Source organism: Magnolia sinica, chromosome 10 (assembly GCF_029962835.1).
Source record: "Magnolia sinica isolate HGM2019 chromosome 10, MsV1, whole genome shotgun sequence".
Taxonomy (NCBI): Eukaryota; Viridiplantae; Streptophyta; class Magnoliopsida; order Magnoliales; family Magnoliaceae; genus Magnolia; species Magnolia sinica.
In genome coordinates, this window is record NC_080582.1 from 14176445 (window position 1) to 14192540 (window position 16096).

Consider the following 16096-nt stretch of genomic DNA (forward strand, 5'->3'; position numbering starts at 1 on the left):
TAAGTTACCTCAAGTAGCAAAGGAATTGGGATTTGAGTATTGAGTAAATGAAACTGCATCTCAGGTGACATAGGAGCCTCTGACTAAAGTTTCACGAGTAAGTCACAAGCCAAAGGCAATGATAGAGTGGTAACTAAATCATGACTGTGATTTTGATAGACACAGGTTTCTGGATGTATACCATCAAATTTTGTCTGATGATGAGAACATACAACATGGGTTGTTTGAATGGACGGAAATCATCGCTCACAAATAACAAAGGATTCCAGGGTTTGGCTGCTTACAGGCATGTTTGGGTATGAAGAAAATCATGGCTGACATGGGTTTTCTGTAAAAATTGAATACTGAGGCTTCCAACTCAAGCTCTTCCAACTCAAGCATGGGATTAGAGCTTGCACAGACAAAGGAATCCGCCTAAAAGGGATCTCTCCTCCAAATTCCCTCTAAATGCTATACTACCAAAAAATGCAACCCAACAGTACATGGCTCTAGTTTTGGAAGAGAGCATGTTCACATAGAACCCACTTTAAGAGAGCATGCTTATATTTTAGAACCAGCTTAGTATATGGTTTGCATCTTGTGCACATGAGTCTGGCACATTGGTACATGTTCCATCGCTCGTGTCTTCAATTACATTTTTCCACCCATAAGAAAGCAATTGAAACTAGAATTTTGATCGAATGAGCCTCTAAATATCATTCATGTTCCATTCACTTTATATTCAAACTATGTGCGCGTGTATATTCAATTGTACAGACTTGTTTCTAATCAGGAATTTTGGGGTTTGAAAACTTATCAAAGTTTAGATCTTACAAGGGGTAAAAAACAGAGGATTTCATTGAATAAAGAAAACTGCTTTGTAAGAAAGTGGGTTCCTAATCTCGAACAAGTGATTCTTCAAACCAATGAAGATTAGAAGTATGATTCTCGTCTTTTATTCTTCCTAAGGAATTTATAACATTTTTACAGTGTGATTAACAAGAGATTTAAAAGACAAGGTGAGTGGTCATGATTTGAAGAATTCGCGATTTGTGGTCTGTCAAAGATTGTCAATCAAGTAGAAGTATCGCAATTTTTTCTCCTTCTTTTCTTCTTCCTCCTCTTTTTTTTTTTGTTTGTTTGAAAGGGAATGTTTATTGCCCTCTAATTGATGTGTTAGCAAGCAGAAGGGGAGATTGCACAATCCCATGTTCTTGGCGGTTGCAACCATTGGAAACCAACCTCTAAATAGCAATCACGGGGTCAAGCAGCACAATCAGACCGTGCTGGCCCAACCTGGGTTGAATGACAAGGCTGGTCTCTGGAGCTCTGGTTGCATGACCAGAGCTGGTCACTCGGGTTCTGTCCGTGTGACCAAAGTTTTTCTGCATGGCCCTAGTTGTCCGACCAAAACTAGTGGCATAGATTTAGTTTTGTGGCTGGGCCAGTTGCTTGCCAGATTTTGAGCCATTTTAGTGGTCAATGTATGGTGACATTTGGATGACCTTTTCTTCGTTCCTTGGGCTATGTATGATATCCAAGAGTAGATGGAGACTTCTATCCATGGATCTAAGATCAGAGATATGACTTGATTGTCTGAAACTTGTGTCTGCTCACCTGTGGCTTGATCTACTACTCATGAGACTGGCTAACCATAGAAATCTTCATGAAGTTTTTGCTCTTGTAGTGATATGGTCAAGATACATGTCAACCATTCAATTAACCATTAAAGGGGTAAAAAACTTGGGGTGGTCTTTTACATAATGTACATATGTATGAATGTGTTCATGTTACGTGTATATTTCAACTGAGATTTGTAATTAATTCAGATATCAAAGATCAAAACAGAGTTATGGCACAAAACAACATATGAACAACGCGAAAAGCTAAAGTTGATAACACCAGGCTTTTATATATATATATATATAATGCTATTTATTGGAAATTTACAAAAAAAACAAAACCAGATTACATATATCTGTAAGAACCCCATCTTTAGCCTTTGCCCATGGTAACTAGCAGGCATTCTAAGAACTTGTAGCCATTATGAGGAATGCAGTGTCAAGCAAGTCATTTCGAGAAAATGGTCATTGTTTAAGGAACAATTCACTGGCATTTCAAAGCTTGTAAGGGATTAATATAGATGTATTTTAGAACATCTGAATTGGTTTGAATCTCTTTGCAGAGAGAGAGAGAGAGAGAGAGAGAGAGAGAGAGAGAGAGAGACTTTGAGCAGTTGGAATTACTCAGAACACCTTCAACCTTTGTTTAGTGCAAATGTTTTCACTATAATTATAGTGCAAATGAGTTGTTTGAGTCTCACCATGATGTGTTAATGACATTCACTATATCCATCACGTATGCTCTCTCTTGTTTGGCCATGGGCCCAAAAACCAGGCCAATCCATGACTCGGGCCACACGAGCAAGAATGATTGGGAGGAGGGTGTGCACTCTCAAGCGTTCCCTATGGTGTAGCCCACCTAAGTCATGGATTGACATGATTTTGGGCCCCTGGCCAAACATGGGAGGGTGTTCATGATGGCCGAAGTGGATGTCATCAACACATCATTGTGAGGCTCAAGAGGTTGTTTTCACCACAATTGTGTTGCATTTAACACATACATACCTAGTAACTTGGTGGATCACAACCGGACAGTTGGATTAACCACGATTGAGCAGAAAAACCAAAACTTCTAGAAGAGGTAAATGAAGAAGTAGATATTGCGCTAACACTTATATGTATAGGAAATTAAATAATCAAAGTCCTTATTAGTGGATGGAAGTGTCAAAAAATATTCTAACCTAATCCAAACAGTGAAGATACCAGTGCTCGTTTATTGTGGGTGTGTACTGCTAAGAAGAAAGTGACGGCAGCATTTAAGTATGTGGACACAGACTCGTTGGAAGAAGATGCCCGAAAAATTGGATAAATTCATCAGTACCACAGTAGACTTTTTATAATAAGAAGATAATCGTAAAAGGAAAAGGTCAAATTCTAACCAATGAAACTTTTTATAATAAAAAGATAATCGTAAAACGAAAGGTAAAATTCTAACCAATGAAACATGCATGCCACACACTTGTAGATCTTGTAGATAAGCATAGAATGTTGTAGTCGAATGTTAAGTCCTCAGTCAAGAACCTTGGGTACTCTTACCAGTCAGTGGTCATGCACCAGGTGAATGGCCCACTCCAATTAAACTAGGACAAACATTCTCGAAACTTTCATTTCCTTACCAGATCTCAACTATTTTGGTATTCTTTCATACAAAATTAAAAGGAATCATGGGGCCTGTTTGGATTTGGGCAAGCTCTGTATGATCAGCAATCCACAGCATGTTGTCAAGGCTAGTAGGGTCATGGACAGGTTGTTACTACCAGGCCTAAAGGTTACAAGACAGAAGCAATGAATCAAATGGTTGCAGACCCTAATAGCAATAAGTTTCCATGATCTATACTTGTTTAGATGAGGGAATTCTCTAACCCAATAGCACTGGACTTGCTTAATGCACTAGCTTTGAGTTCTGACTTAGAAGCTCTATGAAGTTCATACCAAAAGACAGATCATCACTCTCACTATGGTTGAAGTTATTCACCTTATATAAACAAGTTAAGTGTACAAATAGACTTGCTTACCATAACCAGATTTGGATGGGGTCTTGCTCGACAGGGGAATTCGGATGGACAGAGTTTTATATTCAATAAGGAGTAGTTTCATCCCTTTTTTGTCAAACTTGATTGGTTGGTGGCATGTTTTCCATGTGCACATGTGCCACATTTTTTAGTGCTCAAAGATTGATGATGACGGGCTAAAGTACTGCGAAGCGATGGGTTTATCCGACATCATAGTTGAAACTGACTCCTGAATCATTGTAGAAGCGGCCAAAAACCCACGAGTCTCAGGATGCTAAAGCATATGGTACCATATGGGCATCATTCACAGGTTGATTCGGCCTCTCAACCTGCTTTTTTCTCACACCCTCCGAGAAGGTAATTCGGTTGCGGATGGTCTGGCGAAGATCGCAAGAGACAGGTGCCCAAACAAGCTCTATTGTAACAAAGCTGACCTTCCAAAAAGCATTAGATGCTCTCTAGTGCTGGATAAAGCGGGTGTAGGACTGATTATGAGCAAGATAACTAAGAAGGGAGTGGGCTGAGAATCTCTAAATTTTTCCTGCAGATGGGCCCCTGTTTTTCTGCACATGATTCAGGACTGTCTGTCTGAGACGCCATTGCTGTGGATGACTGGCTGCAACAACATTCTTGTAGGACTGATGCTTGACTGGGGGTGTGCTACAAGGCTGATGATTGATGGCAGTTTGGTTGAGGCTGAAGATTGACGTGGAATGAAGCTTTGCAGCTAGCGGCATGTAGGTGTTTGGCTGTCTGCTAGGCAGCAGGGCCAACCAGTTGCATGAGTGCCTCCTATTGATGCTAATATGGGACAGTTGCGTGTCCCTGACTTCAGCGAAATCCAGATTTTACTCGCTTGCAGCAGTTCCCTCTCCTCCAGTTTCTTCTTTATTTTTTCTCCTTTTTTCCGTTTGCCAATTAGGCGAAATGATAGGTGAGGCCCAATGTAATTGTGTAGCCCACCCGAAAGTTCAATATCTACATCCTTGTTTCAAATTAACAAAGATACAGGGGGCTAGTCCCCACTTTTCGAAAAAAAAAAAACCATAAAGGATTGATGATGACACGTGCACACGTGGGATGCTTGAACTTTGATGATTGTACACGTGACACTTTGGAACATGTCACATAACTGCATGAATAAGTGTAAATCTTCATGAGCATCCAAAACATAAACTGATATTGACAAGTAGTTCCACTCTCCATTAGAGATGCCCAGTCCATGGTCTAGTGGTCATGTAACCATAACTAATCCAAAAATGCATTTCCCGTCAAAGGGGTAAAACAAATGATGGACATGTACAGTTATTCTAACCGCTTGTTGCAGCACAAGTTTGCCCAAATCCAAATAACACCATAGAGTGTTAATAAATCACAATAGGAATAGCATCCTGAGACGCCCATTTCATATTAGTGGTACCAATTTTTCATTGATCTAGACCATCGATGTTATTTAATGTAAAGTGGATTAGGAATAAGCAAAAAATCTTCTAGATTTTGAGATCCCAACCATCATATATTTGCTCTTACTATGGCCCCTTGTATTATTGTCTAACCATAAGGTTAGAAAAGTCCAATGGTCATTGCTTCTTAAGGGCCCCCATAAATATTGTTGAAAACATTAAGATTACCACAAATTGCACTAGATAAAACATGGGAACTTTATCGAACTGCCAATGTAATATTACAATTCCAAACATTAACTTATGATTATGATGACAACGAGCTCAATAATATCTGTTTCAAAGCGTCTGAAATTCATTCATCCCCATTAGTGTTTTATGAAACAATGGCAGATTCAGATTTGAAGGTACTAGCCCTTTATTTGGGTATCTCTATTCCATACCATTTCTTTTAGAAATCACTCGTCAAGCTCATCATCGTTTTTACCAATTGCAGAAGTACCCAACTGACATACTTTCAGTTTTGGCCTCGATTATGTCTGAAGAAGGGGAAAGAGTATGTCAGACTATTCAATTCTTTTGTTGTTTTTTTCTATTTTATTCAGTAACGATATAGAGATATTAAAGTTGGTGATCTGTTTATTTTTATCATGCAATGGGGAACTGTATTTCGGAGATCAATCTCGACGTAGTTTATCCACCTTTATGCGTTTGGGCTTTATTATGGTCATTGTTGATTCTCATGTACTATTTCACCGTCTACCATCCCGTTAGCATTTGGTGGCAGAACTTTGATTTCTACAAATCATATAAACTGTTAGAAATTTGCTACTAAGCTTGTTGTTCACTGGGTGGATTGACATATTTGAATTATTTTCATTCTAATGAGTTATTTGGTTCTGTAAAACTGTGTTGTTATTTGGAGTATCAGCTAACGTGATTGGTTTGGTTCCTCCGTCTATTTTTGCAGGAAAGCTTCGAGTACAGGCTGTTGGGTATAGAGGGAGATATTGTTTCACGGGCCATGAATATGTTCGGTGAGCATTTCATTACCTGAGAGAAGAGGAGAGCTGGTTATCACCTAATAATTTTGGTGTCTGTTAGATTTTCATTTGTTTACGGCCATTGACTAGTGGCTGACTTGGAACCTTTAGCCTTATGGGTCATAAGAACCTGCTTGGATCCTTTAACTAGATGGACAGCCCTTCATTACATCCCCTAACCCCTACGTTTTTTTTGGTGGATGTGTACAAGGGCATATTATTTGAGTTTCCTGCTTGCACGACTATAGTAACATTCAAATTCAAGTTGTGGTTGGGTAATTTCTGGGCTTTCCAAATAATGGGGATTCCTTGGAGCATATCCTCTTCAACTCTACTATGAAAAAGAGGATGAATTAGAGCCGGAAAGGGGCACTAGAAATAAAGATAAAAGGCTGGTGATGAAGAAAAATATGGAATTGGATGAAAATTGGGAATTGGACAATGCAAGCTTAGGCCGATGATATGACGTTTGGTGAGAAATAGTAAGGCTTGTATTTTTATGCTTCGAGAGCCTATGGTTAATATCTCTAACTTACCTTAAGTAGCAAAGGAATTGGGATTTGATAGAAGCCTCCGAGCAAAGTTCCACGATCAAGGCGCAAGAGTAAAAATGCAAAGCTGGGCGGCTAGATCACGGGTCCATGGCTAGTTTGTAGTGATTTTAATGTTAATTGGATGTTGAAGAGAGGCTTGGGGCAACACTCTGGAAATTAGAGCTATGGTGGAATTCAAACAACTTTATAGATGATGTTGGCATATAATAGATGCGGGTTTTAGAGGCTCAAGGTTTACTTGGTGTAATAACAGACAAGGTCATAGGAGAGCATGAGTAAGACTTGATAGGGTACTAGTTAACATGGAGTGAGTGGGTAAGGGAATCTCTACCTTCAAAGTCTCTCACCTCTCTCATCTCTTATTTGATCACTCTCCTATTCTGGTGCCTGTGAAGGGAGTAGTGGACAGCTCCTCGAAGCCATTTAGATTTTAGATACTGTGGACAAACCACATCAAATTTAAAGAGGTGGTGAAGGAAATATGGGAGACGGTGTTGTTTGCATCACTGATCGTCAAAGTCTTTCAGAACATAAAGAAGTTGGAATCTAAGCTGAGGGAATGGAACAATGAGTTTGGAGAAATTTTCTGAAGTGTTAGAGTCGCAAATGATGTAGTTTTGAAGGCTGAACATGATCTCACATTGTCCAGATCAAAGGAACGAGGTACGGCCCTTGAGGATGCAAAATCCAAGCTGGTTATGGCTCTACTTCAGGAGGAAAGCTTCTGAAAGCAAGAGTCTAGAAACCAGTGGCTGCCGGAAGGAGAATGCAACAATAGATTCTTTCACGACCCTGTTATGGAGAAGATTCTTTCACGACTCCATCATGGAGAAGCAACATTGATTATTTGTAAATAGGATAAAGATAAAATTGGGAGTTATTTTGGAATCTCAGTCAGAGATAGAGACAAAAGTAGTCAGGTTCTACAGCTCCCTTTATACATCAGAAGGTATTGGTCCAGCATATGATATCCTTAGCAGTATCCCTGGTTTAGTTCCAAACCAATATAATGAAGACCTTTTGCACGCTCTAGATATGGAAGAAGTGAAGGCAGCAACATTTTCTATTCCTCAAGATAATGTGTCGAGACTAGATGGCTACTCGAGCTGTTTTTTCACATTCTTCTGGGAAATTATCAGGGAAGATATTCTTAATTTAGTATGCGAGTTCATGGAAAGGGAGAGAGAATCTACGAACCTTTGGTAGCTCTCTTCTACATGATTCTTGAGATCACGAAGTGAAAAAAAAAAGTTGTCACACCTTCAACCAATAATCCTCTGCAAAGACTGCAATTGCATTTACAAGATTTTCTTAAAGCTCTTGACTTCTTAGTCAATTATAAGATTTCGGGTTTCTTCAAACCATCCAAAGGTCTCTCTGCCAAGAACAACTCCTCGAGTAAGTGAGCGACTCACTTCAACTTGATTTCAAGTCAAGTTGGTGAGTTTTAAAGTCTGATATGCAACTAACTCAAACCCTGAGCATAGGTTCAATATTTCAATAAATTGAACAAAATATAATTTCATGAAAACATAAACAAATGTTATAATTAACCACATTACTAGCAAATTAACTATATAAGTGTCTAAAGCTTGTAAATGGCAACATTGAAAACATAAACAAATGTTATAATTAACCACATTACTAACAAATTAACTATACAAGTGTCTAAAGCTTGTATATGCCAACATCGGGTGTGACCACAGATCCCAACCATCAACTCCCATTGTTTTCTCCTACTTCACTAAGACGTGAGGTAATCTTTCCAAATTTATCATTTAACACCTCCATGATCTCACCCTTCTCATAAAAATACATTCCAATCACACCGTTGATGGATGCAATAGCTACCCAAAATTCTCCTCTAGGGTTCCTTTTGATGTTATCTGGGTATCCTGATAGCTGGGTGAAAACTTCAAGGGCTCCGGCTTTAGAACCCTGAAGCCAAAACCTCATTATTCTTTAAGTGCCGGTCTCTACGATGAGGAGGAATGTGCTATCCTTACTAATTGCCACCCCATTTGGGTAGACAAGGCCTTTAAGCAACACAGTCACCTTTTTGCCCCGTGGATCATATTTCAACAATCTTCCTGTCTGATTGCCGCTTATAGTGACTAATGTGTTGTCCCTACAAGAGAAAAGGTTTGATGAATTTGTTGCGCAGCACGCCAACAACGCAGTGAACCGAGATCCAATCTTCAGTCTCACCCACAAACGATAAACAAGAAGAAATATAAACTAGAAACAAATTAAAGCAATCCAAACAAACTACAAGACAAGATATACGTAGAAAAACTCCAAACTAGGGTAAAAAATCACGGATGCAAACTTCCACTATGAAAAAAAACGAAGATTACAAAGCAATATACTAACCTCTCCCTTGGAAATACTGAGAAAACCCTTTGCTAACACCTTAGAATTATTTCGCATACCCCAGAAAAGCCCTAGGGACACCTATATATGGTTTAGGCAACTTCCTTTTCGCACCTTTGCGAAAACTGACTCAAAAATTCGCAATTCGCATCAAATCTGGAAATGAATCTGCGTAACCTCGACTGGTCAAGTAGACTGCTCGACCGGTCGAGCGGATCCCTCGACCGGTCGAGCATGGGCCACAACCGGTTGAGCACCTCGAAACCCAAAAATTGATGCTCGCTGGACGTTGAGTCGAACTAGTCCACGACTGGTCGAGTGGGCCACTCGACCGGTCGAGCAGGGCACTCAACTGGTCGAGCGACCCCCAGATGTGGCTTTACATCTCAATAATCTCCCACTTGGAGACATATCGCTATAAACCTTCGTCTTTTACATCTGGAGTGCACCACCTCCCCGTCTTCAAGCCTAAAGACTAATCAAAGCTTAACAGAGCTTCAGCTTCTCCCATATGATTGCCTTGGTCAGCATATCTGCAGGATTCTCACTTGTATGAATCTTCTCCAGAACAATCAATCCATCTTCCAATAACGAATGTATAAAGTGATATCTGATGGTAATATGCTTGGTCCTTGAATGAAAGGCTGAATTCTTAGTCAAGTGTATTGCACTCTGACTGTCACTGTACAGCTTGCAAACTGCTTGCTTCTTACCCAACTCTTACATGAAACCTTGCATCCACACCATCTCCTTGCACGCTTCTTTAGCCGAACATATTTTACTTCCATCGTACTGATAGATACTATCTTCTGTAACTGAGAGACCCAACTAACTGCAGCACTACCCAGAGTAAAGACATAACCCATAGTGCTTCTTCTGCTGTCAATATCTCCTACCAAATCTGAATCCACGTATCCTTATAGCTTGATTTTCGATCCACCATAGCACAGCCCTACATCCTTAATACCTACCAGGTATCTAAGGATTCACTTCACAGCTTCCCAATGTTCCTTCCCGGGGTTGTTCATGAACCTGCTAACAACTCTCACTGCTTGAGCAATGTCTGGCCTCATGCTCACCATAGCATACATGAGACTCCCAATAGCTGACGCGTATGGGACTTTAGCCATGTAGTCTCGTTCCTCTTGCGTCTTTGCACCTTGCTTCTTAGATAGATTGAAGTGGTTGGCTAATAGAGTGTTAACCGGCTTAGCACCTCTCATATTGAATCGATCAAGTACCTTGGCTATGTACTCTGCCTGTGACAAAACCAGTTTCTTGTTTTCCCTGTCACACTTTATCCTCATGCCTAGGATTTATTTTACAGCTCCTAAATCCTTCATGGCAAATTCTCTAGACAGTTGTCTTTTGAGATCTGAGATGTCCTTCATGCTTAAACCGGCCACAAGCATATCATCAACGTACAGAAGAAGGATGATATACGACGTATCAAACTTCTTCAAATAACAACAGTGGTCTGCATGACATTTCCTGTAACCGTTTCCCGACATGAAACTATCGAACTTCTTATACCACTGCCTAGGGGTCTGCTTCAAGCCATATAGATTCTTCTTCAATCTACATACCTTGTTCTCCTTTCCTGGTGCCACGTATCCTGTCGGCTGATGCATATATATCTCTTCTTCAAGGTCCCCATGAAGAAAGGATGTCTTAACATCTAGCTGCTCTAGATGTAAGTCCTCTGTAGCCACTATATTCAAGACCATGCGAATCATAGACATTTTCATCACAGGTGAAAATATTTCAGTAAAATCGATACCTGCCTTTTGTTGAAACCCTTTCATAACCAGTCTAGCCTTGTACTGTTTCGAACCATCGTGCTTCTCCTTTAGTCTGTAAACCCACTTGTTTTGAAGAGCTTTCTTACGCTTGCGTAGAGTGACTAGCTCTTATGTACGATTAGACTCAAGAGAGTCCATCTCATCATCCATGGCCTGCTCCCACTTAACCCATGTATCCGATTGTAATGTCTCTTCAAAACACTTTGGTTCACCATTATCTGTTAGTAGTAGATAATGTAAGGAGGGTGAGTATCGGACCGTGGGTCTTCTCTCCCGGGTAGACCTCCTCACAACCGGTGTCTGTAGCTCTGCCTCACAATGCTCCTGGGCATGATCATCCTGTGGCGCTATAACACCCGTGTCTGGTAACTCTTCCAACTCTACGAATTCATTTTTCTCAGCTTTATTTTCCTGCACATTGTCCTTATGTATCACTTTTTCATTGAAGACTACGTCCTTGCTTCTGATGATTTTTCTATTTTCTGCATCCCAAAACCTATAGCCAAAATCATGCTGCCTGTAGCCTATAAACGTGCACCTCCTAGACTTCGCATCCAGCTTGTTTCTATGCTCTGCATCAATGTGAACATATAAAGTGCAACCGAACACTCTGAAATGTACAAGGTTCACTTCTTTCCCAGTCCACGATTCTTTTGGTAGCTCACTATCCAATGGTGTTGAGGGACTTCTATTGATGAAATATGCAGCAGTATTCACAACATCTGCCCAAAAGGTCTTGGGCAACCCTGCATGTAACCTCATGCTCCTAGCGCGCTCAAGGATGGTCCTTTTAATGCGCTCAGCCACACCATTCTGCTGTGGTGTCCCTGGAATCTTTTTCTGATGTTTGATTCCATTTACCGCACAATACTCATCAAATCTCTTATCACAGTACTCTCCCCCATTATCTTATCTGAGACATTTTACTGTTTTACCTGTCTCGTTTTTTACAATTACTTTCCACTTCTTAAATACATCAAATATATCAGATTTGTGCTTTAAGAAATAAACCCACAGTTTTCGACTAGCATCATCAATAAAAGAAACAAAATAACGTGAGCCACCAAGAGATAATACCTGTGCCGGTCCCCACACATTAGTGTGTACAAGCTCCAACAGATGTGTCTTTGGAGTGTGTCCTGTCTTTTTGAAACTTACCCTCTTCTGCTTGTCATATATGCAATCCTCGCAGAATTCCAAGTCAATAGACTTCAGCCCTGGTAGCTTCCCTTTTAACAATAGCACTTTCATCCCTTTCTCACTCATATGTCTCAACCTTTGATGCTATAACTGCCCATTCACTCTAGTTGATGTGACTGCGAGTGAACTGTACAATCCTGAAGTCACATATAAAGTATCTTCCTTCTTGCCTCGAGATATAACCAAGGCACCTTTTGTGATCTTCCATGAATCACTGGTGAATGTCGTCACATAACCGGTATCAGCCAACTGCTCCACAGAGATCAAGTTACGTTTCAAACTCGGTACATGTCTAACATCTTTTAATTTCAAAGTTGTTTCGTCTTTCTGATTTATATAAACGTATCCCTTTCTAACAATACTGTACGGCTCATCATCACCCAGGTAGACTCTCCCAAAGTCACCTGATACATAATTACGCAGAACTTCCTTACATGAAGTGGCATAAAACAAAACACCCGAGTCTATAACCCAAGACTCATTCCTTGCATCAAGAGACAGGATCAACGCCTCTGTGTCACTCTCCTTAGATAGATTCACTAAATCCTTCTCGCCTTGAGAGCTTCCTTCTTATTTCTTGAGCGCCCTATAATCACATTTCATGTACCCCTTCTTGCCGCAATGCCAACACTCTTCTTTATCTTTCGGTCCCTTGGACTTCTTCCTCAACTTAGAACGTCCGTATTTATTGCCTCTTTTGTTCAGCGATCTTCCTCTTCCTTCAACGTTTAGAGCATTCCCTGAGTCCGCTGAAACTCCTGATGCCTTTTTTCTAAATTCTTCGCTAAGAATTAGCCCGGTCACGTCGTCAAATTTTAGTTTTGTCGACCCTTAAGAATTGCTCACAGCAATCACCAAACCATCCCAACTGTCTGGCAAACTGGACAAGATCAATAATGCCCTGACCTCATCCTCAAAAATAATGCCAACGGATTCCAACTAGCTCGTGACTGTATTGAACTCGTTAGATGTTCAGCCACGCTCTCACCATCTGACATCTTCATGTTGAATAGTTGTTTCATAAGATGAACCTTTTTGGATGCTGAGGGTTTTTCATACATGGTGGTTAGGGCTTCCATTAATTCTTTTGTGGCTTTCAACTTTGATATATTGAAGGCGACGCTCTTAGATAAAGAGAGTCAGATCGTTCCTAAGGCCTTCCTATCCAGTAAAAAACCATTCATCATCTGTCATCTTTTCTGGTTTCTTCTCTTTCCCTCCTAGAGGAATATATAGGTCCTTTTGATATAAATAATCATCCATCTACATCTTCTAGAAGGAAAAGTTTGAACCATCAAACTTTTCAATTTTAATTTTTCCTTCTTCAGTCATCGCTCCCAATAGAACTAAACCAATAGCTCTAATATCAGTTGTTGCGCAGCATGCCAACAACGCAGTGAACCGAGATCTAATCTCCGATCTCACCCACAAACGATAAACAAGAAGAAATATAAACTAGAAACAGATCAAAGCAATCCAAACAAACCACAAGACAAGAAATACGTGGAAAAAACCTCAAACTAGGGTAACAAACCATGGATGCAAACTTCCACTATGAAGAAAAATGAAAATTACAAGGCAATATACTAACCTCTCCCTTGAAAATACAGAGAAAACCCTTTGCCAATACCTTAAAATTATTTCTCATACCCTAGAAAAGCCCTAGGGACACCTATATATAGTTTAGGTAACTTTCCTTTCGCACCCTTGCGAAAGCCGACTCAAAAATCTGCAGTCCACATCAAATCCAGAAACGAATCTGCGTAACCTCGACTGGTGGAGCAGACCCCTCGACCGGTCGAGCACCTCAGAACCAAAAAATTGATGCTCACTGGACTTTGAGTTGAGCCAGTCCACGACTAGTCGAGTGGGCCACTCGACCGGTCGAGCAGGGCACTCGACTGGTCGAGTGACCCTCGGATGTGTCTCCACATCTCAACAGAATTATGGTCTAATTGAAGTCATCAATAGCTAAAGATACATGTAATATTCAATTTCATCCCATGTATATGGTAATGCATCTCTATAAAAATCTCATTAGGATAAAGAAATAATGTAAAAATAGTAGAGAATTGTCCAAATATTCTTGCATTATCATAAAAGATGTAATATTTAATTTCCTTCCATGTACATGGTGATGTTCATATAGACCAATGATTAGGCAATCCTATCAAATCAAAGCTTGACAAATTTTTATTGTCATTGGATTAGGTGGAGAAGTTCCCTCTAGTACATTAAAGAGGGCTCCCTTGCCTGTTATTCGATAAGTATTGTCCAATCTTGTTGTCCTTAGAAGAAGAGAACTGGGGGCAATGCCCATTTCAATTTAAATTAGCGTGGATCCAAACTAAAAGTTTGTTAGTTCTTGTAAAAGAGTGAGGGGAATCATTCTCAATAGAAAATTTTGCCGGTTTCAAGCTATTTCAGAAGCTAAAGCTCTTGAAAGAAAAGATTAAAGATTGGAAGAAAGAGGTCTTAGAAAGTGTGAAGCGAAATACAAAGCACTTTTAGAAAAAATAATAATCCAAGAACTAGATATTAAAGAACTAGAAATTATGAAAATTACTCTAATTGCTCATGAATGCTTAGATATTTGGCATCAGTCAAGCAAGAAAGAAGTAATCTTCAAGCTTGATATATAAAATGCAGTAGTTGGTATGAGCGATGGAATAGTACCTCCTTGTGTATATCATGCTAGAGTCTGTGAAATAAACAATCCCGGTCATCTGGTCAATATCCAGACCGTTGGTGAAGCGAAAGGGGACCCCTCGGGCCCCACTGGCTAGCTAGGTGGCCAATCCTCCGGTGGGCCCCACCACAAAGAGCCTGTGATAAGCATCCGCAATGTATAGATCACCGGTGGCCTTATTGAATTGCAAGCCTAGTGGCCTACCGCATGTGTCTTCTAACCAAGGCTTATCATGGCCATTGCACTCCTCATTCCTAATTGTAACAAAGCAAAAGCATATGATCCTCCATAGGCGTGCGTGCATTTCCCATCCATGCTAGGGAAAATCAGATCAAAGGTCCAGATCAAAGAACAGCGGGCCCACCTGTAAGAACCCAATTCTCTTTGGCATTATATAATCTTAGGCCCGAGGATTTGATAAATGTACTCGTGTTCCCAAATTATACTAATGGGGTCGGTTCTTACAGATCCAGACTATTTATCTGATGGTGCGATGGTAGATGGATAATGATCCAAATGCTACCTTAATAAAACTACACTACCTTTTAAGCCAGTGCATGCAAATAGAAGGTTGAAAAGAGAGCCCCACTTTGGATTGCCCAAGTGATCTCCCAAATGGATATCCATAAATAGGTGGCCAACATATAGGTAGTTTGGGAATAAAATACAGGAGCAGTTCACATTCAATCAAGAAAAGGTCAAACATTCTATGGATAGGATCTTCCAATCTGGGGGATTTTGGTGCATGCACCATCTGTACCCACAATCAGGGGTCCCACCTGCCTTGGTGGATCTGGGACCGATCGGCCGTAAACAGCTTAGTGGGTGAGTCCTTACTGTGGGTCCACCTTGATGTATGTTTTGTATATCCACTCCGATCTATCAAATTTTCAGCTCATTTTAGGGCATGGTCCATAAATGAAGCATATCCAAATCTCAACTGGATCACACCACATGAAACGGTTGTCATTGAATGCCCATGATAAAAAATTTCCTGGGGCCCATCATAATATTCATCTACCATCCAATCTGTTGATAAGGTCACATAGACATGAATGAAGCGAAAGCACAAATATCAGCTTAGATCTCCAACTTTTGGGCCCCACAAGAAGTTTTTAATGGTCAATAATCACTGTTTTCTGTGGCATGGTCCACCCGAGATTTGGATCAGCTATATTTTTTGGCCTTGCCATAAAACGAGCTAAAAGAAGGAATGGACAACGTGGATGTACAACACACACATCAAGGTGGGCCCTACAGTCAGGGACTAAGCTGTTACCCCCGATTCACCTAATTCGCACCTGGATTGGATAGCATGCAAGCACAGTGGATCCCACACAATCTGGAAGGTTCTTAATGGTGGGCATCCACGTGCCATTCATGTAGTGTAGCCCACTTGAGTTTTGGATCAACCTGATT

The 16096-nt window shown here is 40.4% G+C and overlaps 1 pseudogene; it reads right to left on the reverse strand.

Moving 5' to 3' along the window:
* Positions 1-7994: 7994 nt before the first annotated feature.
* LOC131217367 (protein STRICTOSIDINE SYNTHASE-LIKE 10-like) lies at positions 7995-14981 on the reverse strand (annotated as a pseudogene).
* Between the last annotated feature and the right edge of the window lie 1115 nt (positions 14982-16096).